At 38.4% G+C, this 16,279-nt stretch overlaps 1 pseudogene; it reads right to left on the bottom strand.

The window, feature by feature from the left end:
- Positions 1–1,036: 1,036 nt before the first annotated feature.
- LOC122903574 lies at positions 1,037–5,414 on the bottom strand (annotated as a pseudogene).
- Between the last annotated feature and the right edge of the window lie 10,865 nt (positions 5,415–16,279).

The raw sequence follows: 16,279 nt of genomic DNA, 5'->3' as shown, positions 1-16,279 counted from the left end.
AAATGGGCTCACAGTCTTCTGCATAACAGCCTATTTGCTCATTCACGCATCAGGAAGAGACTACATTGTGTGGAAATCTATCCACTGTGGAGGGTGCTATAAGGAAGGCATCCACGGCTCAGTATAGTTTGGGAGTTGAGGTACGATGTGTAATCCCAATGGAAGTGAGAGCGTGGTCTGTGTCACTGGTGTGGTCAACTGAAATAGTGCACGCATCCAGAAAAGAGAGGGACAAGTTCTTGATGAGACAAGATGGAACAAGCACTGTCCTGATATTTTCTTTCCAAAGGGGAATCTGAACACCACATAAAATAATCAGACATTCCTCAGAATACAGCATTTGTGCAAAGTAAAAAAAAAATATATATATATATATTGTTAGTTTTGCCAATAAATTATAGGTGGAGAATTTTGTGCAACTACAGATAAGTTTCCTGATCTGTATAATTTTGCAAATGTGTTTCTAGTTTTCATTAGGGATTTTCAACCTGAAGCCCCCGTGGCCTCCCCAGACCTGTTGATAGTGATTAGAATAACGATGGCAGAGCCAGCTATATAATTTCTGGTGCTCAATACAAAGTGAAACTAGAGGGACCCCTGTTCAAAAAGCAGAGGGAAAAAGCACCCATTAAAGATACTGAAGCATAAAACTTTTCCCTTTATTTCGTGGTCTCTTGTTTAACCTGTCATGGTGTGTTTTCGTTGCTATTTAATGTGATTCTAATTAGTGAAAAGTCAAATTTAAATTATTTGCATGACTTTCACTGTTCATTTTTATATTGCACAATGCCAGTTTTAAATGCACACATAAAGACACTTATGTACAGAATCACCAAAATTGCACAAGTCACAATCCGAGCTTATATATCCATGTATATTTTGCTTTTACCAGAACAGGAGACCCTACACAAAATTAACTTAACTGTATGCATTTCATTTTTATTTTCTCCAGGAAACTACCTTTTTTTTTTTTTTTTTTTTAGAAGGGTCTTATGATGGGGTGTGCTTGCAGTGCTCACAGACCCATATGAAATTATCACCTCTTTGGTGCAGTACTGCCTTCCTGTTGGACATTCAGCTGCTGATTTGTCTGTTTGAGGAACTGAGTCTCCTCATTGTGCTGCTTCTCCTCCATCTGTCTTCTTCTCATTCCTCCTCTTTTCGGTGGCCTCACACATGACTCACACATGACCTTCTGCTCCTTCACTTGGCTCTCCAAACCTCTCTTCCCTGTTCGGGCAACAGTGCCTTCCTGCAGCCAAATGCCACACTGTTCTCATGTGAGGTCTGAAAGGCGGCGATGGTCATATGGATCAAGTCCTGGACTTGCAGCAAAAGCAGTCCCCTCTCCACACAGTTGATGGTGACCTCCGAGATCTGCTCAGCAAAATACGGTGAGTACAGCTCTCTGCACACAGGGAAGATGCCAGTCTCCCTGGCCTGTTGCTATTGCAGATTCAGATACAGCTGCTGCAGGGATGCACCATGATCCATTCCAGTGTTGGCGGTGCTGGACACCTGCAGGATCTGTGACTGTGTGTCTTTCACCCATTCCTTTGGAAACAGGATGGCATTCGAGATTTCTTCTGCCTTCTTTGTAGGATCCAGAACACAGGAAGTTGAAGAAATCTTGATCTTTGGTGGCTGTGGGACTGGACCCAAGAGTCCAGGCTGCTGGGGGCTAATTTTCAGTGGCCCTGTTTTGGGGCTCCATGTCTCCGTGTCCAGCTTACCAACACTGGGTGTGTCATACTTGAGCAGAGTCTGCAGAAGGAATCATGGCAGAGAAGCATTTCACTTTTTGATATGCATATATTCTGTACCAATACTCTCCACCTTCAACTTAATGATAAACAAGAAATAATTGAAAAGGAAAGAACTATGGGTTGCCCTATTTCTTTCCTCCTAAAGCATATTTTCAGTGTAAGTGGCTAGCTAATCTATAGGGAAGTAACTTGAGTAGGAGAGGATATAATAGAGATCCTGGAATGTTCATAATTCCTAGAGTGCAATTGTCTTCATTCCTCATTCAAATCAAGTTCTGCTTCAAATGGAAAGCATGGTTTCTTGGGGAAAATGTGGCCCTACTAAGTCATAGATGTAACACATTTACCATGTACTTTTGAGGCTTACTGGACTCAAATTCACTGTGAGTCCATCAGAATTCTGTGCTGCTGGTAACTTGTAAGTTTTAAATGCAAATGGTTGGCAAGTAATGTTGGTAATAATGCATATTTCATGTGTCTACTCTGCTCACATGCCTTCCTCATTGCCCCACTAAACTTCACTTATAAAATACAGGTTCAGAGATAAAATTATAAAGAATTCAAGATGGTTCTAAGAGAATTAAACCAAATACAAAACCCCTTTAAGACAGAGCTCTGTGCAAGTATACTGGCCCAAGCCCATGAAGCTGGCCTTAATAATTATATTAATAAAATCTCTAACATTTATTGTGCATGGCCATGTGGTAAAGCTATTTATATACCCTTTAATTTTTACAACAGCTCTATTTGACATATGAGGAATTTGAGATTTTGATATATTAAACAATGAGCTTTTAGGTCCTTAATACTCAAGGTATTGTTCTCTGGACCATCAATAACTGAAGTCTGTTGGGAATGCCAAATTCTGGGCCTCTTGCAGACCTGCTGAATCAGAACCTGCACTTTCAAGAGTGCCCCCAGTGATTTGTGAGCACATTAAAGTTTGACAGGCACTGCTGGAGTCACTTGATGACAAACAAAAGGGACCATACTATGTATCAAATCTTATCTGACTTCAGACCTTAAACTTGAAGCCAATACCCTACTGTCTTATATAATCCAAATTTCTGATGATGGGCCCCAGTCATGTGTATTAAAAGACAAATCTAAATTCCATGTGGACTATGATCTGCACCATTGGCAATAATCACTGGCCTGGAAACTTCTACCATGCCTTCCAGTTTTACAAACTATGGTAACTTTATAAATCATATTTTTACAGAACACAAAAATAATGTTGAGGAATACAGAGGAAGAGATATATTTCTGAGTTTAATGTAAAAGATTCCAAGAGAAGATAAGTTTTGAGCTGGGTTATTTAGCTTGGACAAGAGAAGTTGGAAAAGATACTTGCAAAAGATCTTTTCAAAATGTTCAGTGCTATGCTCAATGAGCACAGATCAGTTACTTTCTAACTTCATAGAGCTCTGTAAACCTCCAAGAAGGACAGACATCCCTTTTCCCCCTAAATAAAATCAGTCTATACGTAGAGACAAGAATTTTGCTAGGGGAACTTAATTTACCTCAATTCAAATATATATTGTGCAAATAGATATTGGGTTGCATATATATTAAATGCAGAACACTGTCTGGTGCCATAGAAAATAATAGAGATGCAAGACACGGATCCATCATCAGCAAGCCTCTGTTCTAGCAGACGTTTAGTTATTTAACAAATACTCTATAATGCATAAGAGCTTTAGAGATATTAACTCATTTAATCCTCATAATATTCTTACAAAGAATGTACTCTTTTCACCATCCATGTCTTGTAAATAGGGAAACTAAGGCACAAAGAGGTCAAGTACCTGATGCAAATTCATATACTGGTGGGGACTGGATTTGAATGCAATCCCTCTGGCTCCAGAATCAATGTTCTTAATTACTACCCTAGGATGCTTCTAAGCCATATTCACCAATTATTTTATTATGGGACAAAATAAAACTACAAGGCCATGGTGGGGTGGGAGGAAGGACAGGCTTGATACAAATTTTTAACTAGATTGACAGAAAATCTGTTCTGACAAGAATGCAGAGGGATACAAGGGACTAAAGAGCAAACATGTTTGTTTTTAAAACAGGTATAAAACTGTAATTTGAAAATAAAACTTATTCTCTTGAAAAAAAAATGCAAACTGTGGAAATGACCCTATTTTCTTGGGGAGGCATGATGTTTAATATTTATGTTTTTATAATTTACCACCATGTAGAATGATTTTTTTTTTCATCAATTTGAATCAGTATGCCTTATTTTTAACTTGGTCTACTTAGTAGAGCTTCTAGTAAAGAAGCTTTACTAGATTCTTTACTGGAAGCTCTACTAAGTACACCAAGTTAAAGAGATATTTAGTTCTCTAAAAGTCATTTTAGAAGTTGTTCAGTCTAGAATGGCTAAAATTAACAAGTCGGGAAATGACAGATGTTGGCAAGGATGCCTAGCAGAGGGAACACTCTCATAGAGTTAGTTGGTGGGAATGCAAGCCGGCACAACCACTCTGGAAAACAGTATGGAAGGTCCTCAAAAACCTGAAAATAGAGCTATCCTATGACCCAGCAATTGCAGGATACAAATATAGTGAATCGAAGGGGCACATGCATCTTAATGTTTATAGCAGCAATGTCCACAGTAGGCAAACTATTGGAAGAGCTGAGATATCCATTGACAGATGAATGGCCATATATATATGGCATCTTCTTTATTCATTCATACACACACACACACACACACACACACACACACACACAGGAATATTACTTGTCCATCAAAAAGAATGAAATCTTGCCATTTGCAACCACATGGATGGAACTAAAGAAAGAAGCCAATCAGAGAAAGACAATTATCATATTGTCTCACTCATATGTGGAATTTAAGAAACAAAATAGAGAATCATAGGGGAAGGCAGAGAAAAATAAAACAAGACAAAATCAGAGGGGGAGATAAACCATAAGAAAATCTTAATCATAGGAAATAAACTGAGGGTGGCTGGAGGGGCGGGGTGGGAGGATAGGGTAACTGGATGGGCATTAAGGAAGGTATGTGATGGAAAGAGCACTGGGTGTTATATGCAACTGATGAATCACTGAACTCTAACTCTGAAACTAATAATATACTATATGTTAATTAATTGAATTTAACTTAAAGCAAATTTTTAAAAAGTTGGTTCTGTCTAGTCATGGGAATTACAAACACAAAGCTTTAAATCAATACAAAGAGTACATTTTATTGTCAGAACCTCAGGTACTGGGCATGTGACTCTGACTTCTTATGCTGATTTTCAAGGAAGGACCTAGATTGGTAAAGTAGCTGTCAGTGTGACTTCCTTCACCTTGGAAGGACATGTAAACCTCACTGTTCTGCAGAAGAGTAAAATATAGACTAAGCGGATAATGGAATAAAGACAAGGACACCATCTTGTTTTAGTTTGCCTTTCAGTAAGTAGAATGGTCCTTGTTTACTGTCTGTTGTAGGTTGAATAGTGTACCAGAAAATTCATCTTTGTATAAAACCCCAGTGTGACCTTGTTTGGAAATAGGATCTTTGCAGATGTAATTAGTTAAGGCAAGGTCATACTGGATTAAAGTGGGTCCTAAATTCAATATGATTAGTGCTCTTACTAATGTGACAAACATGCATAGAGGAAACGCCATGTTCTGATGTGTACTGATGGAACACTTGTGCAAACTTGGCACAGACCCGTGGAGAAACCATCAGGTGAAGACAGAGGAGGCAGAGACTGGAGTGATGAATCTATAAACCAAAGAATGCTGAGGATTGAGAGCCACCCCAAGAAGCTGGGAGACAGGCATGTTGAAAATCCTCCATTTCACACCAAGAAGACACAAACCACACTGACACCTTATTTCAAATGTCTAGCCTCCAGAAATGTGAAAGAATAAATTTCTCTTGTTTTAATTAAGCCATCCAGTTCGTGGTGTTTTGTCATGGCAATCCTAGGAAATTAAGAGACCATCTTTTAGTTGGTTACTATTGAGCACTGGTGATATTGCTGAATTTGTCCTTGCCTACAGTCCAAGGAAGGTATGTTTTATGAAGTCAGTAATAGATTTTATACTACTCTGCCTATTTCATATGGACAAATGTATTGTGCCTACTTATAATTTAAAAAAGACAAGTAAACAAAACGAGATTCTAAATGATGGGCTGATTGAACTATGGAGCCCAATGTTAAGAAAATATTTATGACAAAATCAAAATTATTCCACTGGGAACATGACTTATTTTATAAAAATGGTATGGAAGGGTATCATTTCATTGCATGGGTGGGCAAATTATAGGATTTTATAAAAAGCATATTAGAAAGTTTGATCATAAATAAAATCTGAAAATGTTTGTAACTGCTTCTAGTTTGTTATTGTTATTATCTATTTTTCTATCCTGGTTAGCACAGAAATTCTCCAAATGTAAGTACCTGCATGCCTTTTTTTTCAGGAAGAATAGTACAAGAGGACAGGAGGAGGGCAGGTAGCTATAGAGGTTGTTGTCTATCCCTAAATTATGCAAGAAGTTATGGAAGAGGCTATGTGAATGCTTCAATAACCAAGACAGGACAGAGACAAAGGCTCTGGGGCTGGTGGCCCAGAAAGGAAGTGTGTGTATGTGTTGTGCACCTAACAAAGGACCCAAGGTCTTGATATTTAAATTCCACTGGGGTTTTCTCAGATCCAGGTCACCAGAAAGGATGTTGCTTGGCCAGGAGGGACTAATTTTTCTCTCAACCTTGTCTCCATCTTCTGTGCTCTTCTCACTTCCTTTCTTATTCACCATGCTATTGCCAAAATAATTTTTCTTCTATTTATCTTTTCTCTCTAGCTCTGTCTTAACCCATGTTAAGTTCATAAATCTTGTCTTTGGCAAATAAATAAATAAAGTAATAAAATAAAATGAATAAAATAAAAAAAAATAGAGTTCCCAGAGCAGAGATGAAGCTGACTGCTGAATTTTGAAGGACAGATATGGAATTTACTTGTTTATCTTCGAAGAGTTCACCTTGATAGTGTGTGTGTGTGTGTGTGTGTGTGTGTGTGTGTGTTCAGAGAGAGAAAGAGAGAGAGAGAGAGAGAGAGAGGCTGAGTGAGAAAGAAGTGTGGAAACAGAATGAGGCTGAGAGAGAGAGAGAGGAGAGGATTCAGGAGCCAAAGAAAGTCAGAGTCAAATACACAGAGTGAGCCATAATGCACATTTAAACTGCCAGGAATTGCCATATACTGGATATCTTATAAATATCTTTGCAAAGTTTCACTTCTTTAAACTAATCTACTGAAACATTTTTTATCATCTTATTCCTGTTGAAGAAAGCAAAGAAAAACTTAATCATCGAGTGTCTTTTTTTGGCAAAAATAATTGTAAATGCACAAAAAATGTCTAACTGCTCTAGGAAAATCATGAAACCCCACCACACAACAAAAAAATTTGCCTGTGAAAACAGCATTCTTCTCTCCTCTCGTTACACGAAGGCCTGCAGTCAGCTTTCCAGCTATAATTCTCTCCGACACTGGGGATATTAAGAATGTGAAGAAAATGCTCGAGTAGATTATAAATAATAGTGTGAGACACAGTGAATTATATTTTCTAATAATTGGCATTACATTATTGGACCAAGGGAAAAAAATGAAAGCAAAGAGAACGTGAATGTAGGGAATCAAGGATTTCTCATCACTTCTTTGTAGTGGGAGTGGGAACAAAGAAATAGAAAGTAGAGATAGAGACAAGGAGAGAGAGAGAGAGAGGAAGGAAGGAAGGAAGGAAGGTAAGAAGGAAAGAAGGAGGGAACAGGGAAGGAAGAAGTACGAGAGGGAGATAAAAAAGTAGGAAAAAGAAAGAACAAAGAGAGGAAGGAGAAATAAACCAATGCTCATTTGGGGACGGGTCCTGATGCACATCAAGCATCTGAATAAAATGAACTAAAGGACAGAGAAACGCAGCTGGACCTGTAGAGATAAGGGTGTGTCTGTCACCCGGGGGAAGCAATTCCAGTTTCTATGGGGTAATTGCAATTGTTACTTCTCCTTGAAAATAAAGATGAGAAAATTGTATGCATTTACTGCATAGTCATGTCTTTTTATGTGTTTGTTTTATACACAGTTATTCCAATATAAATTCATAGGTATCAGTAGTGTAAAGACTGAGGAGATCTAGGTTCTGTGCTCAATTAGTCTATTATATTGTTGCCCAAACTTCTCTGAAGCAGCTTTGCCTCCCTGCCTACCTCACATGATTTGGGGGGTTATCTAACAAGATAACACACAGGAAGGCATTTTTTTTTTTTTAATGTAAAACATGATTCCTCTTGAGATTTCAGCACATCTTGAGAGATAGCTTCTTGGGAGGATATTCCTCTTTTAACAAAAGAGAAAAGCATTACTTTTTTATGGAGGCATTGTGAAGTGAAGTGTTAAAGCAGGAACATAAAAAATTTAAGGCCTGAAAACACACTACAAAGGAGAAAAAGGGTGTTTTTGTGAGCCAAGGTTGGGAATTATTTATCTAGATTGTTTGTCTACATAGTCAAACCTGACCAAACAAGGACTTTGCTTATTGCAGTTTACCTTGATGCTACCAGAAGCTGAAATGCAGACTAAACAGGGAGGGACCACTAATCGTATGAATTGGTCCAGTGAGGACAAACAGTCACTCCAGTTCACTCCTAAGGTTGAAGGAAACGTGGAGAGAAAAAAAAAATGAAGGAATCCGAACAAGAGTCAAGAAGGAAAGAATGAAGGAGAAAGAGAAGTCCCATTATAAGGACAAGGAGGAGGACAAGAAGAAATGAGTGGAAAGGCCAAAAAGGGAGAGGGAAGATGAGGTTATGTCAGAAAAGAACTGAGAATAAAAACTGAAAGAAAAATGATATTGATTTGGCAAACCTACGTAAACATGTTCTTCAGAATAGTGAATCATCAAACTTGACTTATATTCAAAATTTGCCTCCAAAATGTCTCACTGTGAGATCCTTCTTAAATTTTCCAGCTGTCCATAATATCACTGAAAAGTCATTATAAGTCCTCAGCCTGAAGCAACACAGGTATGAATAGAGACCCATCTCTGTATGTTGTCAAAGGGTTTCTTTATAATCACAGCTGTGTAAAACTCGAAAGGATTATGAATTCGAGTAATGTTGAATAATTATTCCAGCCTGAATTCCAACCTGATCCTTTGTCTTAATATCTTCTATTTCTGGACCAATAGATATATGGCTATTCAAATGGTAGATTTCCCAACATGCATAAGAAGCAGTCAAGCGTTTTAAATAATTAAGAATTCAAGTCAAAAACATAGTCATGCATTTATGCATTTTATTGGATTTTCTCTACTCTTCTCATTTCTCTTTTCCATCTGCAAACATACACATACCAATACCTACTTATTTTCTCTTTAATCCAAAGACCAACTAAAAAAAAATAACAAAATGTCCTATTGGAGACCTTAGTGGAGTCAGTCTGTGTAAACAGCACAGCAAAACTCTACCCAACAGTGATGCTTAGGCCTGGCATTTGGATGAATGCAGAGTTTAAAGAACACTTTGGCACCCACCCTCCACCCTGCCTCTTCCTTGCGTGCAGAACCCTAATTTAGTTTGAATATCAAGTGGCCATAAACTTTAGGGGCTCTCAGCATATAACTCAGCCCCAGGGATGAATCCTGCACAGTGGTGATCTTGACTGGTGAGATATGAGAAGAGACATGCCACATGGCTTCTGTGGAAGTTTTAAATGAGATATATATAGAAAGTATCATGCATTTTCCTCTTCTTCTAGCCTTTGGATGGAGTCACCTAAGGGATTTCTGGGGTTGCAGCAGCCATCTTGTAACCAAGAGGGATAAACCTAAGTATGAAAGCTGACATCTGGGTTACTACCCCTGGAACCTCCAACTTCCAAACGTCCAGAATTTTAGGCATGTAAAATAATAAAACACTTTTATGTTTCTGTTCTAATCCTACTTGTATTTCTGCTATTGCATCTAAAATACTCTGAAACAAACATCTGCCACAGAACACACACACACAATTTTACTTGATGCTTTAGGTAAACTTATTGGGAGCTAGAAGGAAACATGCAGTCAAAGGCAGAATGAAGATGGGATACTCTTGAACAGATGTATAGATTGAAAAGGTTCAGGAGCATGGGAGAGAAGTAAATTTTTGACTGATTGATGCCTTAGAGAAAATTTGAGTGCAGATGAGAAGAAGTGGCACTGAAGAGAATTTTATCTTCTGAACTTAAAGAAAGCAGGTATGAATTGTTACTGAGCTATGTTAAAAACTGTGGAAGAAGGAAATTGATGGGATTTATCAATAACCACTTGAGTTTTCTTATTAGTGTATAAAGCCTTTTGATGACAGGATTTGAGGTCAAGCTTGGTGGTTGGTGTACCTGCCAGGCTGGTGACTTTTTAGGAAATTGCTGAGAGAGATGAGAGAAGCTGATGAGAAGGATTGGTAGAGTAGAGCCAAAATTCCAATTAAAGAATATTTCTTGTTGGTGGCCCTCAAAGCTATAGGAATAGTATTTCTCAAAGACCATTCCCCAGTTTGAGCCGAGGGATTGAGAAGATGAACTCTGATTGGTTCAGTTTGCAGGCTTTCCTGGGAAGAGTAGCTACAAGCTTCTGAGTAGAACGTGCTGGCTTAAGTACTGGTGTCTTTTTACCCTGAAGGGAAGGTACATTCACCAATCAAGGCTTTTTTGTCCAACTTATGTAAGTCTTAAAGGTCTTGAGCTAAAGACGTATAAAACCTGAAAGAGATGTTTATTAATCACCAGGTTCATTTCTGTGTTTATAAAGACTGTTAAGAACTTTCTCATTGATAAACCTCTTCACTTTTTTCTCTAAATGAAGAACTTTCATATTGGCAAGAGAACAATATTTTAAGTAAGGGAAAACATCATGCAAAATGCTATTATCCAAAACGAAGCTTGAAAGTCCAGCTACTTTGAATAAAGAAGAAGACAGAGGCCATGTGCCCCATCCTGCCTGATTACTAGTTATATTCCTCCTCATGACCGCTGCATTAACCCTTAGGCATCTCCTTCGAATACTACTAAGGCTCCTATGAACACAGCTTCAAGGAAACTAAAGAATAAACTTAGATTCTTTGGCTTGGCCCTAAATTGACAATCTGAGATCTTTTTAAACAAGATCAGCCATATAAATAGAATGGGTGGCTGCTTCCTGATATAAATCAGGAACTTCCATGCATTCCACATGCTACTACATTGTTTAATACTACTGATAACCTAGGAATAGCAGATGCCAAGGGTAGCTCCTATTCACTATCGCACTGCCCTTGGATTATGACTTTTCATTTTTCCTCATTCTCTTAAAGGAAATCTTTAAAAACTAGTAAAAAAAAAAAGGTGTTTTACTAAACATTTCAAATGAAAATATGAAGAAATTTAGACTGCCCATGGCATAAAACTTATCGGAATCAAGGAATCTTCTGTTAAGAGTGATCTGTATTTTGTCAATATAGATTTTTCAGATATCAGGTCAATTAAAAAAAATGTGGAGACATTGCACTGGATCTACTTTATTTGCAACAACCAGTTCCACGGCCATCTGACAGCAAGATATCAAGAAATGAAGATCCCATGTAAGTATGCCCTGGTTTAAATATTCTGATCATCAGTGTCAAACCATAGTTTCTAGTTTAAGTTTTAGAAAACATGACCACAAAAGTAATGAGTCTATTTTAGATCCAAAGACCTAGACGAGAGGATAAGACGGAAAATGTGGGACTTTAACCTCTCCCTCCCTCATTAAAACACAACAAAATCATTGTCTATTTTCTATTCTTTCTCAGGCTCTCATTTACAAACTGTTGACTTAAGCGCCTACCTATACTTTCTCATACCTCAAAGCCACTTCGGGTCATTATTCCATGATTTATTTAATCATGTGACTATTATTCACTATAGTTTACCCCCATTTCCTCTCCATTTCTTTGTCTTTTGCCAAAACTCCTGTTTTTTCCTGGTTCAAGAATTAGACAAATGCAGAACTCTTAATTGATATGCTCAAGTGTGTTCAGCAAAGCCTTCTACCACTTCTGTTATTGTTAAGATGGTTGTCTAACTATCATATGATTTCCCTGATATGAGAAAGTGGAGATGCAATCTGGGGGGTTGGGGGGTAGGTAAAGAAAAAATGAAAGAAGGTGGGATTGGGAGGGAGACAAACATAAAAGACTCAATCTCAAAAAACAGACTGAGGGTTGCTGGGGGAGGGGGGATGGGAGAGGGTGGTGGGGATATGGACTTTGGGGAGGGTATGTGCTATAATGAGTGCTGTGAAATGTGTAAACCTGGTGATTCACAGACCTGTACCCCTGGGGATAAAAATTAATTAATTAATTAATTAATTAAAAAAAAAATAAGAGTTCTGTGGAAAGAGAGCACTCGTGGCCAAAGAAACACACAACATTTTCTGGAAGTTCTGGTTTCATCAGTTAACCCAACACCATGCAACTGAGCTTCAACAAGTTTACTGGATCTGGCCCAATTTTACTGGAATCTCTGAAACCTAACCCAATCTATGTTTCAATTCCAAGTCTCAAGATGAACCAGACTGACTTGAATACAAACAACCAACCAGCATCATCTTACCTTTGCTTATTAACCATGTAAGTTTCTCACATCTATGTGTACTCAGAATATTGTCCCAATCTGGAATACTACATATTATAAAATAAAAATGCCAATGACCCTGCCTCTGATCTATTCTTCAGAGAAGTTCTATAATTCTGACCTGCTTCCTGAAAGGTCTAAAGGAGAGAAGGGGCTCCTATCTGATATCCCGTAACAGAGCATATACCACAGAATGTCATTTTTTCTCTGAGGATGAAAAGAAAGGGCATCTCTTGCCGTTACTGCCAATCATCTCTTGATAAGGGAAGTAGTAATGAGTTGTCATTAAAGATAAATGGTTAACAATAGCCACCCCCTCCTCTGTTGGTTCTGAGACTTCAGTGGCACAGACTTTAATGGGATCTGTCTCAGAGATAGCAGCATCCAGAAAATGGAGGAAGATACGGATTATGGTGATGAGGCTCAACTGAACAATAGTTTTCTAGCCAATGAAATCGATAGAGATTCCAAGATGGAAGGAATTTTGATTAAGGAATCCCTTGTGGTTCTGGCAGGACACCAAAGTTGTTTTTTTCTGCTGGTTACTTGGAAGAAACATCCGGCAAGTGGTATTCCTTTGTGCCCAAAGTTCCATTAAAGGGGATTGAAATCACTTGTTATTGTGTTCTGGCTTTCATTTTTTCTACAGTTCTGCATTGGTGTCAGTTCTCCACTTCTGTTTAATCTTGGGCTCTTGAATTGATCCAGTTTTCAGGGTGAGGGAATTGAGGGAGCCTAGTCAGTAACTTAGAACTCAGCAGCTCAAAGCCAAGTACATCTTATTCATGATCCTTCTACCCATAAAAATCAAATTCTTGCAATCTAATTATAACTAAATTGTTACACTATACCTTAGTTCCACTAGTGCAAACCTTTGCCTAATTCTTTGCAGAGCCATCCTGTTTGTGAACCACAGTCTTCCCAATTGGGTATAAGTTATTTGCTACCATATGTTCCTATTTGCAAATGCTAGTCCTTTTAGGCATACTTCTATTGTTCACTGCCTGTATTCATTCACTTACTCATTCAACAATATCAACTGGGCTTCCACTATTTGCCAAATGCTCTGCTGGGGTCACAGAGAAGGTGAGAGCAGGGCACAAATTGGCCAGATCTCACAGAACCTTCACCTGTCCACTGACCATTTATTCTTTGATCTCCAACCCCAAGATAGGTCAGCTAACATGCCTCTGATGGCAAACTTTCCCTGGAGTCTCTGACTCAACTTTCTACAACACTGTCTAAACCTAATGGATCATAAAATGAACTCAACAGCACCAACACTGTTGCGGATCCCCCTGCATCCTCACTGTTTTTGTCAGCCCACAGAATCATTTCCTCCACTGCCTCTCTCCCATACACGATCGTTTTTTGTTTTTTGTTTTTGTTTTTGTTTTTTTGCTTTAACCTAACAAAGCCACAATCCAACTTCCGCCTTTTTCAAAACAAGCCATTTGTGAGGACACTGGTGCTAAATTGCTTGCCATCATTTTCCTTACAGATTTTGGCGTTTAACAGAGAGGACAAAAATTTTTTAAAAAAAAGAGAAAAAGAAACAAACCACCCAACAACAACTTTGTTACTAGGCAGTAAAACTCCCCACAACTAAATATTCACATTGTTCATGGATCAGCAAACACCCCAGTTTGTCTGTAATTGAAAAAAACATTTGGCACATTTCTATTAAAAACCTTCCCCTTCATGAATGTTTAAACAAATTAACTCGAACAAGAGGCAGTGATATGCATATCAAAAACAATTCTTAAACCTGTAGTCAACTAAAGCAGGGGGAAATCAGTGTGCTGGCAGGTATTCTTTCTGAATTTAACACTAACAATTTTTTTAGCACCCTTTACCCCCTTCAGGCAAGGACTTCTGCTTTTATCTCGGAAGCTCTTAGAGTTCTGGCCATTGCTAAAGCATTCTTAGTTTACTAAAAGTCAAGAGTGACTTTGCATGACCACAGTCAAATCAAGCTGGTACATTCTGTTCCACTAATTAGTCTAAGGCTCTCTCCCTGGTAATTAATGGTGTTACATAGATGTCTACTAGAGGACTCATCTGAAGTGTATACCCAGTGAGATCAGTTCTACTTACATAACTAGAGTGTTACTCATCCTAACATGCAGACAGAAAGATTCCGGTGTTAGTCCTATATCCAACTAAGTCTGTGGCATTGGGCAAGTTGCCTTAGTCTCCTCAGCTATAAAACGGAGCAAGATAGCATTTAAATTCAACAATTCTATGAAGCAGTCTCGTGCTTTGTTTTTAACCCCACTATTTAATTTGTGCATAGTCCAAAAGACTCAGAGGTTACACATCAAAGAAAGATATACGTGCAGAACGCAGGATTTCCTCAGTAACTCTGCTCATAGAAGAATTCTAAATAGTCTCAATTTCAGGACATGCATGTCCTTTGGGATCATAGTTAGAGCCTTTCCATTCTTACCCTCTTTAAAAATCAAGAAAGGTTTGGATAGACTTTTATTCATCCCCTGAGATTTGAATGCTGGAGAAACCATCTCACCATACTGCAGCCTGGGTCTCATTAGTCTAGGACCTCCAAACTCAAATGGGTCTTTTTCTCCAGGAAATGTATGCTGAGGTCACTGCCCTTTCATGGGGATTATCAAATCTAGTTTAGATAAAGAAAAAGAAAAGAAGGCGAGAAAGGTAAGGAGACAGAGACCAAGAGGGAGAGACAGAGAGAGAAGAGAAAGAACTAGGTAAGGAAAGGAAGATGGGGGAAATGGTAGAAAGAAAGATGGAAAAGAAGAAAGGAAAACATTCTTGCTCTCTGGAACTTTAGGGAGGGCGGGTGAGTTAACAGTTTACAACCACAATTACAGCAGCTATTATCCCTTCTAGGAACAGAAGAAAACAACTTTTGACACCGTCTAACGTTCTCTATTTCTCCTCTTTGCCCTGATTTCCAATTACGCTTTTGTTTTGTAATTAATTAAAGTTATTTCCCCTAATACCTCTTGAGTGCCTTCTTACTAGGCAGGGGAGAGAATCTTGACTCACTTTGATCCTCCAAATAATCCTTGGGGGTAGACAGAGGAGGATAAGAAATAGTTGGCATCTGGCAAAGTTAAGACTCCTATCCTCTCCATCCGCACACACCACTACACCTACCCCACCAAGTTCCCATCTTTGAACGCCTGCTGTTTCTTATAAAACGTAAGAAAGAGTCCCATCATAGTATGTCTGGCCAAAAAAAGTGGTGTTCAGGTGAAAGAAGGAACCAATTGACCCTAATCATAGAGCCATAGGCCAACAAGGAAAGCCACGCTATAAAGTTGGAGCAGAGGTAATAATGGAGAACAGATATGACATAAACATTCTAAATCTAGAGGAAATAATCTAAAGGGCTTTTTCTATACATTTATCACAAACTCCATGCCTTCAAAATTAGCTGACTACAGAAACTTTTGTATTAAGGCAGACATGTTTGGATGAAGTTGCCCTGTCTCTAGAAATTCCATTTCTGCTTTGAAATCTCCACACCCCTCTCCCTCCTTCCATGTGTTCCCTCCCTCCATCCTTCCCTCTTTCTCTCCTTTCTTCCTTCCCTCCCTTTTCCCCATATTGTACAAAGTATACAATTTCTGAGAGAACAATTACACCAACTACTCTGATTTCATTAAAATCAGGAACATGAAGAGCAAATTCTCATACTGTTACCTTTAAAAAGTTACAAAAATCGATTGCTTGTTTTTCTCTTCATTTCTGTCTCATTACCCCCCTCCCAGAGATAAGTATTATAAATAAATATAGATGTAATCTCCGTAATTCACCACCAAGGGGAAATGTGCAGTTCAGATGAATGGAAGAAAAGATAGACATAAAAAAAAAAAAAAAAG

The sequence above is a fragment of the Neovison vison genome, chromosome 3, assembly GCF_020171115.1.
Source record: "Neovison vison isolate M4711 chromosome 3, ASM_NN_V1, whole genome shotgun sequence".
Classification (NCBI taxonomy): domain Eukaryota; kingdom Metazoa; phylum Chordata; class Mammalia; order Carnivora; family Mustelidae; genus Neogale; species Neogale vison.
Note: the sequence above shows the minus strand (reverse complement) of the source record. Positions and strands in the feature narration are given on the sequence as shown.